General features: G+C 45.2%; 1 protein-coding gene across 2 annotated transcripts in view; it reads right to left on the bottom strand.

Moving 5' to 3' along the window:
- JUP (junction plakoglobin) overlaps positions 1–15067 on the bottom strand; it is a 46172-nt gene extending 31105 nt beyond the window's left edge. Inside the window, exon 1 of one of the 2 annotated variants that reach the window (XM_073683307.1) lies at positions 14971–15067. The gene's annotated coding sequence lies outside the window, so the exon portion shown is untranslated. Of the gene's footprint in view, positions 1–14911 lie in introns of both variants that reach the window. The other variant, XM_073683306.1, reaches the window with a different exon arrangement.
- Positions 15068–16789: the final 1722 nt, after the last annotated feature.

Here is a 16789-nt window from a genome sequence, read left to right as displayed (position 1 = left end):
GGCAATTAGCTGGCTATAAAAAGCAGCGGGGACGGCATGGGTCAACGTGCAGGGCTACCATTGTATATGTGGCTGAGCAAGCTCTAGGGCTTTTTGTCCTAAGACAATAAGGAAAGAGAAGCAAGAACAAGATGACTCAGAATATGCACTGAATTCCCTGTATCCTTCAGATAAGGCATTGTATGAAGCCGAGAACTGACTGTACGGATGCATTGTGGAGCGCGGTGTGAATTCGGCAGAATTGGGGCGGCTCGCTGCCTCTAGGCTTTTAGGAATCTACTTCTTCGATAGGTTTCATTTCAAGGCAGAAAAGCCGTGAATAAAATGCAGATCAAACACCGGGACTTATAGAAAAATGTCACTGGAAATTAAAGATGACCTGTGGCGAAGTAAAAATTGGGTGCCACCTGAAACGGACACCGATATAAAATGCAGATGACTCGAAGCTCTGTGTACACAACCTAATCCACTGCTGGTGTTCTAAAACAGCCGATAAAAAAAATATTATAGGGGAATTCCATCAGAGTCCCTAATAAGACTGGACAGAATCCAACCATTTCTCACCAATGGAGCAGATAGAGGACAGTAGCTGATCCAGTAACTGGCGGCCAAGAGATTCAAAAGCAGCCGGAAGAGAAACAGCCACTTGTGTCATGTACTGGATAATGGATTAGTAAATTATATCTCTATCTACTAGTCTATGATCAGCTCAGGAATTGTGTAGGGCTGGGAAAAGGTCTTCTACCCACTCAAATTAGAAATAGCACCACACTGTTCTATAGGCAATTAATGGTATTGCAATTCTTCCATATTCAAATCAATCATGGACAAGGGTGACATGTTTTCAGGGAAAACATTTTTCTGGTCCTGGAAGCCCCTTTAAAGAGGACCTGTCATTTGCCATAGACATGCAATTTTTATTTTTTACCTGGTGTAAATGCAGCTGTTCGCCTGAATCTGGGGTTATTGTATTTTGTTCCTCGGCCTTTCCATTTCCCTGTATGTTAATTTAGTCTTTTTTTAACTAAGTGGGCATAGTCTTTAACTCTCCTCTCTGGGAGTCTTCTTTAGGACCACACCCAGTTAGCTAAAAGGACTACAATTATATACAGGGAATAGGGGGCCATAACTCAGGAGTGGAGAACAAAAGATAAACCACACCAGATTCAGGAGAACAGAAAAATGTCACTGGATTTAAAAAACAAACAAAAAAAAAGTATATTTACGGCAAGTGACAGGTACTGTTTAAGAGATTATTTCCATATGCCCTATCCCATTAGGACTGGATTACTGTTGGCAACATTTTGGTGCCGCCATAAGATTTTTTTTTTTTAATTATTTGTTTTAATCTGGCAACTTTTATATAGAAAACCTATAAAATAATAATAAAAAAAAAAAAAAAACGAGTTCAAGACTGTGGTGTTCCCTACAGGCAGTCAGCGCCCTCTTTCTACTTTGCATTAACTGTCACAGATACCATTTGATCACATGAACCTCCATCTGCCTCTGTAGGGGGGGCGATTGTGCTTTCGTATGAAGTTGCGCATACATTCAGGTCTCATAAGGTCACACGAGCCATTCTTCCATCCCGCTGAACAGCAATTACGGTGCAATCACCACCTTCCCTGCTGCAAGAGATTAAGGCAGCGGAGTGCGGCTAAAACAGATGCCAAGCTACAGATGTTTGGGTATAAAGCAAGAGCAAGTCTAAATTGTGCCCATGCGGTTGCAAGATATTTTAATTAGAGTGATGGGTACAATCTGTTAATGGACCCGGTGGGATGGAAAGGGTTAATGAATTGTGCCATGCTCTAATGTGTCCCTGGGACAAGCAAAATGATGTTGGAGCTTTCTGGTCTGGAGAAACCCGTGTATAAATATATAAAAAACGCTGCAGGTAAAAAAATAAAACAAGACTATATATAACAAGAGTGTAAAAATGTTGCCATATCCTGGACGTGTGCTATGGCTGACTAGCACAACTAGACTGCTGAAAAAACTGATATTTCTTAATCCAGCATTGGGTTGAGGACTCTGATCACATGTGACAAAATTGCTGCTAAGAATATCGATACCTTACCAACCATATTTAACCCAGGGCGACAAGAGGCAAGGAAGAGGTTTACCAATGCCATCCATGCGCTTTCATTTTCAAAAAAAAGTTGATCAAGCTTATAAAAGGTTGATGGCATCTTGAAGGCCTGGACACAAAGCCATATTATTACTCAATAGCCTTTGGCTCAATCTCGAGCCATGCAAACTTGATCAATGACTAATCTGTAGGAAGGACGATCTTCTGCAAGCCTAGATAGGTCCACCAGAGACTTCTCTGCCGTGATTTTGATTGTATAAAGCCATCAGGTTACTGGTCTTCCTCTTCGCCTTGTTTCTTCTGTTACGAACATGATGTCCTTCTCCAGTGATTGCTCTCTTCGTATAGTGTCCAAAGTAAGCAAGTCGTAGCTTAGTGATACTTGCTTCGAGTGACAGGTCAGACTTGATTTGTTTTTTCTACTTGCCATCCCACGATATGGATAACATCCTTCTCGAGCACCATATTTCGAAGACGTCCATTCTTCCATCTTGTTTCTTTATCATCCAGGTTTCACATTCATATGGTTACTACAGAAAGTACCAAGACTATGAGCGAACCACGTCTCCATTGCCAGTGAAATACTTCTCAATTTGAAGAACTTGTAAAGTCCTCTTACACCATAGCTACTGCCTGTATCTAGTACAGACGAGCAAATAGGCAAGTGTGACCCCAAAAAAGTTATTTGAAGTGGTTACCAGTCTGACAACTAAGCTGTTCGAAAAGACACTCGACCAAGCAAAACGACCACTAGGTCAGCATTCCTGACCCAAACCTGAAGCCCAAGGGCTTTGGCACCCTAGGACATTCCTGAACCTTCAGTGCACAAAATGGAGAGATGTCAGATTAGTACATTATGGGGGTCCATCTGAACCCTTCCACTTAAAGGAAACCGGTAAAATCCCAGGACACCAAAACTACCATCCAAGTACAGGAGGACTTAACGGGAGAACCATCAGAAAATTATACAATGTTTAAATAAAGATAGCGATAAATGTATTTTTTTATTTAATTTTTGGCAATATTTTTTGTTCAATATCAAACTATTTAAAAAATACAAAAACAAAATCCTGCAATTTTACCCACGGGGCAGACTTTTTTTTTTTTTAATTTCCCAAAAAGCAACCAACACCCGTACATTAGCAGCAATAGACAGATCCTCTTTTGTATTGAAGCATGAACATGTGCGAAGGTTATGATGAAGGGAGGGTCATCTGTGGCATCACCTATCCTGTATTATCAGCTGTATATAGAGGTGTTACCTGCCACTGAATCCTACCTCTGATAAGGAACCTGCTGAAAGCTCTTTCTGAAGGAAATAGGAGTGTAAAAAAAAACAAAAAAAAAAAAAACCAGTGGCCGGTGTGAGAACTGCAAGATAGATAGATAGATATATATAGATAGATAGAGATATATATATTTGAAAAGTACATTTTTCTAAAAAAAAATGCATAAAAAAAACCAGAAACTAAATTTAAACGATAGGTCATTTTCTGGTGATGGCTTCTTTTTCAGGTCTTAAGGTGGCCATATTCCTTAAATATCCCAAATACATGATTGGCCTACACAGGAGTGTGTTAGTGGGGAAAAGGGAGAAACTGCATACAAAGCGATTATGGTATGTTAGTGCTGTAGATTATCAATTTGATTTACGCTATGTTGGTCCTGCCTCTGGTCCAGACCTTTATGGCAGCGGGTTTTCACCTCTGCCCCTCTTGCATTTACTAGAAAGTGCTACTCCGTAAAGACGGGGTGCAACAGACATTAATTTTTTTAATTTATTTGCTTATATATATATCGCCATTAATTCCATAGCGCTTGATAGACCTCATCATCATGACGTTGTAGACCCTAGAAGGCACCAGATGCCCCCCAGGATGCTAGTAAAGAAATGAAGACTGGCTACCGGCCCAGGGAGGCACGATTCGAGCTGTGCATCTCTAGTTAGTGCTTGAGCACAAAGAATAAGTTATATTGAAAATCAACATGCCTCATTCTCCTTTTGATCACAACCCCCATACAGTCGGCTGATCTGTGAGTGGGGATTCCGAACCAGAAATAGTGCCAAATGGGCTGGACCTCCACTCTTAAAGGACCCCAACATCCAACAGGCAACACCACTATACAAGAAGGTTTCAATACAAGGTGATACTATCTCACTGTCAGTCTGGACTATGTCAGGGAGAAAAATGTGGACTGTGCAAACATGCACTAGCTCAGCACTAAAACATCAAGCAAGTATTCAACATAGACACGCTAGAACAACTCCCCCCCAGCAGCAAAGAACGGAGTGAGAAATGCACATAAATCTGGATAATGGCCTCTCAGATCTGCAGAAGAATTACAGACTTCAGCATAGGAGGGCTATTTAATTGGACACTGGTGTTTTGCTTTCCGCTCTCGTAGAGATGGAGAGCCCCCGCTAGACCTTTATCCCATTCCCAATCCATTAGCACACAATGCATCTGACAACAACTGCTCATATACAACTAGTAAATGCATTATGTAATGCGAAACGCGCCTACGGTAAACAGAGGGCAGCGGCAATGATGGCTGCCTACTATCCAGGTCAAGGGCCCCAATAGGTCAACTATACATAAGTTATCACAGGGTGATAATATTTGCAAGGAGGGTATTCATGACTGAGGTTGTCGGAAACTTTACTAAGTCAAAGTCATGTTGAGGTCATTGATAATGTTATAGAAACCCCCTTTTCCCAAATCAAAGGAACTCACAGTAAAATAGTGAATAGGGTAGCTACAGTACTCAGTGTGCTGTAGCATAGGACCATATTCTCCCTTAGAAGCTTCTGTATAAGTTCACCTATAGGTACAGAACAACATATGGGAGCCTTATTACGTAACAATACACCAAGGAGCTTGAATATGTATTATGCATAAGCCCAGTGGCAATTATATATCGGTTATATACGCTGACTTGCCGCCATCCTGATATTTGCGTGAAGTAACAAGTCTGAAAATGTGACCTCTCTGGTTAGACGCGTTTTCAGACAGGCATTGTGATGAATGTGCAGTTTCCAATCATTTACGCCACAAAGCGGCCACCTCCCAAACATCTATTAATTGCTGTCTCAGAGGCTTAAAAATACAAAGTAGGCGGAGAAGGCAGAATTCAAAAATCCATATATTCATATGAGCCTGAGTGGCGGGTATTGACGGCTGTTACATCTAGAGGTCAATACGGGCAATTTAAAAGACAATTTGTCAGTCACAGACGCACTGATAGCATTAAAGCAGAAGTGTGCCGTACAGCCTGGTGCGGGGTCATCTCACAGAGGCACAAGATGGCAGCGGCATCACTATCATCACTGGTATAAGTCACAGTGAGTGCAGGCCTCAAATAGAAAAAGTATAGTAAGGCATAAAGACTGGGTTAAATTGTATAAAACAACCATTCATTCCAATATCAGGACTATGCAGTATATGGGACAAAGCTGCAGTACCACATATGGCCTGTGGACATGAATGGTGCCATTTCTGGAAGGGTCTTGTTCACACTGGCAGCGTAATGACATGATGTACTGGCCACAGTACTGCCCATATAAGTGACTGTGGTGGTTTAGTGGCATTTGCCTTTTCAAAACAACTAGAGTCCACATACCCCATTAGAGCAAAAAGGGAAATGCCTGCACAAAATTGGAGCATTTCCCGTTCTGGTGATCTCAAGCTGCTCTCAGTAGGACAGCCATTGATCTGAATGATCACCAAATATTAAAGTCCCCCTGTAAATCAGCTGCCTGCCAGGCGTACCGTGAGCAGGGCATGGGATGATCTGGTGATCGCTCCGGCACCCAGGATCGATAAGACAACCCCTTTAATCGTATAATAGCTTTGGGTTTTTGTATAAAATAATCACCGTTTGCAAGATATAAGCTTGCAGTCAGTGAATGGAAACGGGGCTGAAGAGATGTCCAACTAACAGAGGGGCAGAGCTCATTATAATGTATCTGACTGCCTATCTGCATAAAATACACAGCATAAATGCAAAAAGACGTTTCGGCTCCAAAAAGGCTTTTTTCAGGTCAGTAGCCAACACCGGTATCTCAATGTTAAACCTAACCAGGAATGTTTCAGCTCACTTCCAGCAAGAAGAGATCCTAAAGTGGGTGAGGAAGAGCTGTGGAGTCGATTCGACAGTTGCAGATAATCTGTAAGGTATTTGTTAGGTCCATAGTGGCATCTGTCAGTACCAGTTACATGCCCTCTGCCTTGTACCCAGATCAGCGTGGCAATGCAAGCTCTGGGCCGGGCAGTTTGGCTTGTTGACACTCGATGGTAAAGGGAGGCCGGGCCCCTGCTGATAGAATGCAAGGAATGTGAATGTAGCCTGAAAACAGGTTGATGTGGGGGCCTTCTGCCTCCCCCTCCTCCAGGAACCAAAACAATGCGAGCAATGGGTGCAGCCTCTGTAAAGCCGCAGGGGCCACAAGCAGCAAAACCATCCACATATCTCCTAAAGTAGGACGAAAAATATATTCAAGGTAACAGCAGCCCAGGACCTACAGAAAGGGGTGCGGGCCACTGACCCGACTGACTGACTTCAGATCAGCAGAATTAGTGGTTCTAGGGAAATCTGAGTGATACACCCACATAAAGGCAGTAAAATTCAGCACCTCCAATGCCATCTGGAACTCACAGGAAACCATACAGTAATAACGGATTTGGCCCTTTTTTGAGCACCCCCCACTACTGCCCAATCATTCAGAATTTTCTGTTAATGCAACACTCCATTAAAAATAATTTAATCGTTTAACCTCAAGAATTCTTGGCTGATGCTCCGATTCTGGTTTCTTTAGTCTTCGGCAATCCCTTTTACTCTAGTGGTTTGAGGTTGAGACCATTGGGAACATGTCACGTGACTAAGATATTCAAATTGGCTGTCCCCCAGAAGGGTAAAAGGTCTCTAGTGCCAACTATTGGAGATGGCTACCTTAAGGTCAATGTCTGACCCTTTAACAAGTCTTGCCACATGACTAAAGGTGCGCACTAACGTTTGTCCGATAGCGGCTATTCTCCCTGCCGGACAAAAACATTGGCCAATTAATTTCCAACCACTTGGGGATCTTTATGTTCCCCAACATTATAGGTCACAGGACAGTAGAGGCCCTCAGACATTAGATTGCCATAGGCGGGCTTGGTGTTAAAATCAGAGTTACAGGGAGCAAAGAGAACAGCAGCAGATCAGGCAGGTAAGGATCCAGGGCAGGAGCAGATTACCAGGGACAACATCCACTGCCACCCCACCTGCTCTGTACAAACACACCTGCGAGCCACAATATTTGATCAGTTCCTAAAATAATTTACAAGACAAACCAGCCTTACCCTGTCCAAATGCCAACAAAATCATGATCATCCTGCATAAATAACTACAGGGTGGCACCCTCCAAAACAAAACTGAACCCCTAGATCTCTATCCTGTGACCCTCCACAACTCTCAGCATGACACAAGAGCCAAGCGCTCTACTCACACCCAAAACAAATCATCATGATTTGCAGTCCAGTTCCAGGGACTGTTGGCAAAGTGGTGGAGTTTGGCAAAACGATGTCCAAAATAGTCTATGATGATTCTGGGGCAGCTTAAATGTTCCAAATCTGGTAGTCTAAATGTTGGCAAGTCTGAATGTCCAGTGAAGATACGTTATCACCTATCCATGGAACAGGTGATAATAGGGCAATGGGGAGTCTGACCGCTGGCACCGAAAATAATCTGCAAAACAGGGTGCACGTTTGCCACTGTCACTCCACACACGCCCAACACCATCTCAGTTTACCCTTTGTAAAATTGCATAAAAATTCAGGCAGAGCACTAGAAAGACCCCTTGTGTAGGTAGGATCAGTGTCAGGCATACGCACAGCAGCTCCGTTCTAGCAGGTCGGACCCCCACTGATCTATGAGTTATCACCTATTCTGCAGATAGGCGATAGCCTCTCTTCACTGGAAAACCCCTTTAAGGTCACAGTCCAGGCATAGACATGACAAAATTAGGCAGCAAAAGGCAAATATCTGGGATCACTGGCCACCTGGAATTCTGGATTTGACGAGCCGTGGAGAAGGTCTACATGTGGCCTCCTACACAGGTACATCTGCTGTTGACATACCAGAATGATTGGTGTTGTCCCTACACTGAGGGAAGAGAGGTGCCAAGCGCTAAAAATAACGCTGACACCGTAGTCACAGGGTCCCAATAATGGAGATCTCCGTCCAGAGAGGCCATCATACAGGAACGCCTTTGAGGGTTAGCACAAAATGGACTACGCAGAAGGGAAGTTTTTCCACGCAGGGTCACGGTAATATCCGCTGGCAACTTCTTGTGGCCATTGTGTCGGCCTGCTGACAGAAGCTCAGCAAAAGCATTCTTGCCTTTTAACCTGGCTACCATAAATCTCAAGATAAACAGAAGATGGGGGAGGAGGGCAAAGATCACATGCCCATCTTGGTTCCTCGGCAAAGCGCTTAATAACCACCATGAATGCAGGCAAGACGCCAAGGTGATAACTTTGCACGTAAATATGGCATAATCCGAGCCGGAGCATGGAAAGGGTTAAGAATGAGGAAGTTCATCACACCAAACACAATGAAATCAGATTTCAGAGCAGCAGAAGCTGCCAGGAAAAGAATTTCCATTTGTTTGAAAAGCAAAACAAAAAGATTCCAACTGGCAGGACGACCGTGCCAAAAATAGCCAGCGCAAATGTACTCGAGCGCCGGGGGAGGCCACGGCTGCCAAAACTGGAGGTTGTGAGTAAACGGACGGGACGGCTAATAACAGCAAAACAATAGGGGGGCAATATGGTTTACAGCACGCGGCACTCCGACACTACAGCAACAGTTTCTGCTCCGACATCTGAAATAGGAACGCCGGGAAGAAACCAGTATGGCCGCCATTACATAAGGGGGTCAGCCAACTTTCCGAGAGTTCATCAGTAAGTGCAATTACGTGGATATACGGAAGTCAGAAGGCTAGAGGTCTGCCATCCAAGTCTTGGCGGCCATATTGGTTGTCACCCAACTTTTCCAGCGTCCGACACAACCAGGACGAAGAGAATTCAGACACTTTCTTTTTTTTCTTTTTAAAGTTTGGTGACAATTTTTTTTTAACACCTATTAAAAGGGATATCCCATGAAAACATTCAAGGTGGTACGTGTATGACCACTAGGCTGGGTGTGCCGCACCGCACGCTCCTCTATACTGCACTAATGGAGCAGTGGTTACGGGCACAGACCTGTGTCCAGAGGACAATCTTGTTTCATGGGCTAATCCAGTTATTCACTTCTGGAATAAGTGGCCCCACTTGTTAATTGGCCGTGCCTGGTATCACACCTCAGCTCTAAAGAAAAAGATTTAAAGTCTGAGCTTCAATAAAAAAAAAAAACCTGTGGCCCCCATTCATGAAAGCGTTTACACCAGATTTCTGACCTACAGCTTGAAAATTCGCAAAAAAATAAAAAATTACGACTGTTGACAGTTTCTCGCCCCTTTCGTCCAACTCCGCCAGAGTGGGTGGAGCTGGAAAGTGACAAAAATCGCCCACATTTTTTTTTAAAAATGGTGACACACATTACACCAGAAATGTAATGCCAGTCCCCAACCGGAGTAACATTTCTGACAAGGTGCACACCACTTATAAGATGTGCCAAATTCATTAAGTGGTGTGCATCTCTTAAAGAAGTTGTCCACTACTTGGACAACCCCTTCTCATACCCCACGCTTGGGCGCCTGGCTCACGTGTCACAACAACCGCACAAGAGTCCCAGAACCGATAGAACGGCGCCGGCATGGGAGGAGAGTGTGGGCTTTTTTATTTTATCGGGGCAAAGCATGGAGTACGAGAAGGGGATGGCCTAGTAGTGGACAACCCCTTTAATGAATTAGGCATGTCTTGCTCCTGCACGCCCATAATTAAGACTGTTGTACAAAACAACGCCAGTCGGAATGAATCGGGGCCTACAACTTTGAGGTTGGGTTAACACAGGTGTATTTACGATCCGTATATGGACAGAGTATCCCAAACCTAAATCACAACCTCATACACATGAGGCAGCAAGTTCAGGTCAGGAGACCCATGGACAGTCGGGCATTGCCCTGAATACGGCATCAATAAAGGGGCAGTCCACTACTTCAACAACCTCTTCTTAAATTAGATATACCCCCCCCCCCCCCCCCCCACCGAGTAAGCGCCGTTTCCTACTAAATGTTGCACTTCTTGCACCTATCACGCAACTCCCCTTTGAGATGACTTGTGAGTCATGGTAATTACAACTTCATGAGAATGAACAAACAACTTTCCAGTCATCAGGTTGAAGATGTGTCTTATAAGTCATTACCGGAAGGTGAACATTACCTGCTATTTTCCTCAGATCTTTCCTCTTTTTTTTAACTCATCTCCATTAGGGCTGAGCTGTGATCTGTGACTACAGTTTACAAACAGTCTATAGGTAGTCTGAGACACACCCCCTGTCTTATCGGTAAATCCTCGCCCTCCTCTGATTGGCTGCTATGTATACACAAGCTCACCGGGCGTTAGAGCACTGGTTTTACACATCCGTATTTCATGGTCCCAGTACACCACTGGCCGTTGGGTCTCCTGACACGAACTCGACAGCCTCATGGGCATATAGTATGTGCAAAAAATTGTAAATTTTACAAGTTTCAAACATACTTCACTTATCCATAGTGCCCTGATCTGGTTGTGGGCGTTTCCGGTGTCATCACATTATCTGTGCTGTCTGTGAAGGGGGCTAGCTGGCTCATTTCTATAGCTAAGCCAGCTGCCTTTTCTATACAGAGACCATAAAGGGGACTAGCCTAGCCATTATAGTGAGCTAGTCAGCCAGCCCAGATGGTCATGCGATGTAGAAAACTATCCTGTGTCAGGCACAAGGAGCTGGAAGTGGAACTGCCGGAAACTGAGCAGGTATCTAAAGTTTACAGTACCACAAAGGGGATACGCCATGTTCCTGACAGCAGAGGGGGAGCATACACTCTACATCATACGTGTGAAACTCCGGCCCGTGGGCCAAATCTGGCCTGCAGGGTGGTTATATTTGGCACGCGGCACCAGAACTGCCACCCCTATGGTGGAGGCATTATTCTGTACAGAGGACTATGGGAGGGGGGGGGGTCCATTATTCTGTACAGAGGACTATGGGGGGGGGGGCAGTATTCTGTACGGAGGACTATTGGGGGGGTCCATTATTCTGTACGGAGGACTATGGGGGGGGGTCCATTATTCTGTACGGAGGACTACGGGGGGGGGTCCATTATTCTGTACGGAGGACTACGGGGGGGGGGTCCATTATTCTGTACGGAGGACTACGGGGGGGGGGGTCCATTATTCTGTACGGAGGACTATGGGGGGGGGTCCATTATTCTGTACGGAGGACTATGGGGGGGGTCCATTATTCTGTACGGAGGACTATGGGGGGGGGTCCATTATTCTGTACGGAGGACTATGGGGGGGTCCATTATTCTGTACGGAGGACTATGGGGGGGGTCCATTATTCTGTACGGAGGACTATGGGGGGGGGTCCATTATTCTGTACGGAGGACTATGAGGGGGACCCATTATTCTGCACGGAGGACTATGAGGGGGACCCATTATTCTGCACGGAGGACTATGAGGGGGACCCATTATTCTGCACGGAGGACTATGAGGGGGACCCATTATTCTGCACGGAGGACTATGAGGGGGACCCATTATTCTGCACGGAGGACTATGAGGGGGACCCATTATTCTGCACGGAGGACTATGAGGGGGACCCATTATTCTGTACGGAGGACTATGAGGGGGACCCATTATTCTGCATACTGGTTGGCCTGCGACTTTTTCCAAGTTTTTCATTTTGGCCCTCTGTTTGCTTAAGTTTGACATCCCTGATCTACAGCCTAATTTCACCCAGCACGGGAGAATTCTTATTGTCACAGCCAAAAGAACACTGGAAATAATAGAAGTTTGGAAACCTGAAGGCTATTAGCAAGTTATATCATTTTTGTTCCTTAAAACTGGACAACCCCTTTAAATATTATATTTTTTACAACAATTTAGGGTTTTCCCAGATTTCAGGAGAAAGCTAAAAACGAGTTGCTTCCACCCATGGAGAGGCGAGGCGGACCCCCGCAGGTAAGGCCGATGTGTCAACAGAAACTCTTGTCAAAGTGTTGAGTTGGCTTCTCCTTGCAGGTAAGCGAGTGAGATTAGGTGCTAGTCACCAGGACAAGCCAGCAACGCCCAGCTGCCTGCAGCTTCCTATAGCGCTGCTATAACCTGGCAGCGTCTCGGCCTCACCCCAGGCCCTGCCCTTGTCTGATTACTCTTTGTAGTGAGAAACCTTCCCATGACTAAACCAGGGAGTCACCCTGAAATTTCTCACATGGATGAGATATGGAAAGCTCAGCCGTGTTAACCCCTACACCGATGGCATGGCCTAAAACCAACCAGGCACGGCGACAGGAAATCCAAACTGGTTTCTATGGTCTCATCATTGTGGTGACAATCAGTTCCACATTTGAGACTATAAGGGGTTGGAAAATTAAAAAAAAAAAAAAATCTAATGACCTCATTAACCAAGCTCCACATTTGTTCCCAATTTGTAGGCAACAACACGCGTTTCTGTTCTGCAATATGTTTCTGCAGCACCCCCGATACCGGAGGAGCATCTGTACCTACAGGAGATCAGGCAGATTCCTAAAGGAGTAGGATCCCCCAAAACATACAGATTTCTTAAAGGGACGGTCACCATGACACATTTTAAATTTAAGGCGGCTTGGCAATCATTTGATCGTCAGACGTCCTATGACCCAGAGGGAGCAGTGTACAGCCACATACATAGTATAATATGGCCAGATCCGGTCCTACAGAGTGGGAACAGCTTCAGTGGTTCTTACATGGGGGTACTGATCACAACCACCCTTTATGAAGTACACGTACCCCAGAAGGGCATATGGCTGTCTAATCATTGTCGTAGTAACAACACCCACATCATGTTATTAATGCCCCACTCCCATCCGTCAGCAGACTACAGGCTACCTACGGCAATATCCCATAATCACTCCCTACGCCTTACCCTGGTGGTTGTTGGCTGTTATATTGAAGTTAACACCCAGGTATCACTTAAAGGGAAACGCCTGCTAAAAATGGGAGGTTACCGTTGGATAACCTATTGTATAAACAACAAGACAATAATAAAATGTCATACATATTTAAAGAGGCTGGGCATATACAATAATACTTGCCCTCTGTAAGTCTTGATGCCGCCATATAGTACACAGAATGGAGGCCATATATCCTAGTTTGGAAGGAAATGTGTGTCTACATCTTCCCGGGGGATCTTCAGAGTAATTAAATATTCTGAATATAGTGGAGAGGGGATCCATAACGTTTATTACATGCAATCCCATTCAGGACCCTAATAAAATTCCCAGTAGTCACTTCACAGACCCCCCCCACCTCTGCAGTGTTAGGACTAAGTGATGCCTGCCCTTGTATGCTTACACATATACCCATCACACACAAAAAAAAACACCGCCCGGGGCCATCCAGCAACCTAAATCCTGCTCCCACTGATGACAAAGGCAGAATTTCCCCCCACAAAAGCAGCCATTGTCCTGCTGGATCAGCAAATAAAAGCTGGTTACTTTACAGAATATTCCCATTAGTGGCAGCGGGTATGTGGGCGGATGCCCTACCCAAACACATTGTGCAAAGTTCACAGCACAAAAAGGGGATGCGCTGCGTTCCTGGCAGCGGAGGGGGGACACAGTCTACACCCGATATTGACATAACCCGGGAAATCAATATTGTGACAGCCAAGAGAGCGCTGGAAATAATACAACTGCTGCCTGTCATCTCCTAGACACAACAGAAAGACCAGGGTATACACAGGTATGGAGCGTCACAAAGGAAGCCATGACAGCCCACAATGAGGTCATCAAGGAAGGAGACTACCGGGAGCAGAGACCAGTTTGTCAGATGCTGCAAAGCTGCGCTGGGGTTTTACATAGGACTGCCATTTATCCTACCGCACATAGGGATTGTCAGCGCATGGTTCTAGGACTAATTCAGCACTCCTAGATATTTGCCTCCAAGGTTGTGCAGTTTATAAGGGAGAGCAAAGGGCAGAGGTAAAGTGCAAAAGGGAAAGCGAGCGAGAGGTAGCAGAGCCAGGAGGCCAGGGATGTAGTGTGAGCTCACAGGACAAACTCCGCTCTGCTGCATCTGTGTACACTACGCATAGGTGGAGAATGGGTTACAGTGATTACTCTGGCCATGTGGCGTGCGCCCCCCAAAGTCACCGCACCCCATGACACCAGATAATGTAGATTTACACCATGATTTAGGCACAAAGATGCAGAATCTATAGGATGGATGTGGGGGATCTAACCACACCCAATAATATATATATAGATAAATCAGAATAAAAGAATAGCAATACACAATCCATATATATATTATAATACATACAGATATACATTTTATATACACACACACATTATATATTACACACACATGAAGTGACCATGCTCAGAGCAACCTGTAACTGCAGCTGTAGTGGCACCACAACTCCCAGCCAGCATGCCAAGCATCTCACAAGCTTCCAGGGCTCGCTGGGAGTTTTGGTTCTACACTAGCTGGAGCCTCCCTCCCAAGTGACAGTGCATCCAGTCCAGGTGGCTTTCCCGCTGCTCCCTCCCCAGGTCAGACACACAGGTACTGTGCCCGGAGAGTCACCTCCCCCTCCGCTGCCGACACACAAAGGAACAGGCCACAGAACACATAGACAAACGGCTCCGGCCATTACCCTGCGGTGAAAGCCGCTGGAAGAAGCGCCGCTATCCTCGCTCTCTACTCCAGACTCACCCAGACCTCTGCGCTCCAACAACTAACCCGAGCACTGGGCTAGCTGACAGCGACAACCACCTCCCAGCCAATGGGGAGCCGCCCCTATCCTATCCCCACCCACCAATTGCACCTCCTTGCTACCTCATTGGACAACACATCCATCAGTCATTCCTCCACCTTTCTTGCTCTTCCCGCCCATTCAGCATTTGATTGGCTAAACCGTACGCTCTTTTTCTTTGTCGGCTTGTTATTGGTTACAAGTTCCCAGCGTGGAATACGATTGGATAGCACTCATGTCATTTAAATCAAGTTGAGCCTATGAGAACCTTGGAGCCGCCTAACTGAATTTTATGTGACCCAACCCTGGGATTACGTCATAGTTTCACCTGGGCAGGTAAGGCGCTGGTGAGTCAGGGGTTAGTCATCATGCACCCAGACGTATAACGACACGACGTGCCACAGCGGGCAGACAATGCCTTGTCTATGGTTTATCATCTGTGCACCGAGAGGCATGGGGGGGGACTTACACTGTGGGGGATCCTATATGCAGCCAGAAATGGCACCTTAACGAAATTCTTCATGTAATGACGCAGAAGGTCCGCCCTTATATGAAGTAATTCTTTAGTTCGGCTTCTGATGGTCCAGAAATCCTGCTTAACTCCCTAAGGACATGACATTGGTGGTGGTGTGTTTTTTTTTTACTTTTTTTTTTTTTTTTTTTTCTGCCTCCTAAAATCTGCACCTACATCTAAGGGGTTAAATAACCGGGATCGGCGTCATCTCTGATGGCAGCAGGGGCCTGAGTATATGACATCCTGCTGGCGCTGCAGATGGCACAGACACCGCTCCTGTACCTGCACTACAACCATGATGACTTCCTATTTTACCTCAATGTTTCCATCCATTTCTGGGTGCTTTTTGATATGTTTGTGGTCATTGTCCTGCTGGAAGACCCATGACCTAGGTTGCTAACCCAGCTTTCTGACATTGGGCACTACATTGTGACGCAAAATCCTTTGGTAATCTTCAGATTTCATGATGCCTTGCACACAGTCAAGGTACCCAGTGCCAGAGGCGGAAAACAACCCCAAACCATCTTTGAACCTCCACCATATTTGACTGTAGGTACTGTGTTCTTTGTAGGCCTCATTCCATTTTCGGTAAACAGTAGAATGATGTGCTTTACCAAAAAGCTGTATCTTGGTTTCATCTGTCCACAGAACACTTTCCCAGAAGGATTTTGGCTTACTCACATACATTTTGGCAAACTGCAATCTGGCTTTTTTATGTCTGTCAGTAGTGAGGTCCTCCTGGGTGTCCTGCCATAGTGTTTCCTTTCATTCAAATGTTGACGGATAGATCGCGCTGACACTGATGTACCCTGACCCTGCAGAACAGCTTGAATTTCTTTGAAACTTGATTGGGGCTGCTTATACACCATCCGGACTATCCCGTGTTGCTACCTTTCATCAATTTTTCTCTCCTGTCCACATCCAGGGGGATTAGCTACAGTGCCATGGATTGTAAACTTCTTGATTTATGTTGCTCACCATGGACAAAGGAACATCAAAATCTCTGGAGATGGACTTATAACCTTGAGATTCTTGATATTGTTCAACAATTTTGGTCCTCAGACTGTTCTCTTATCCTCTTTCTGTTCTCTATGCTTAGTGTGGTGCACACAATGCAAAGAGTCAACTTCTCCCCTTTTTATCTGGTTTCAGGTGTGATTTTCATATTTCCCACACCTATTACTTGCCACAGGTGACTTTGAATAAGCATCACATACTTTAAACAAAGTTGTTTACTCACAATTTTGGAAAGGTGCAAACAATTT

The sequence above is a fragment of the Phyllobates terribilis genome, unplaced genomic scaffold, assembly GCF_046119375.1.
Source record: "Phyllobates terribilis strain yellow unplaced genomic scaffold, ASM4611937v1 Scaffold_5__5_contigs__length_657084704, whole genome shotgun sequence".
NCBI lineage: Eukaryota > Metazoa > Chordata > Amphibia > Anura > Dendrobatidae > Phyllobates > Phyllobates terribilis.
This window is presented reverse-complemented; position numbering and strand designations above follow the sequence as displayed.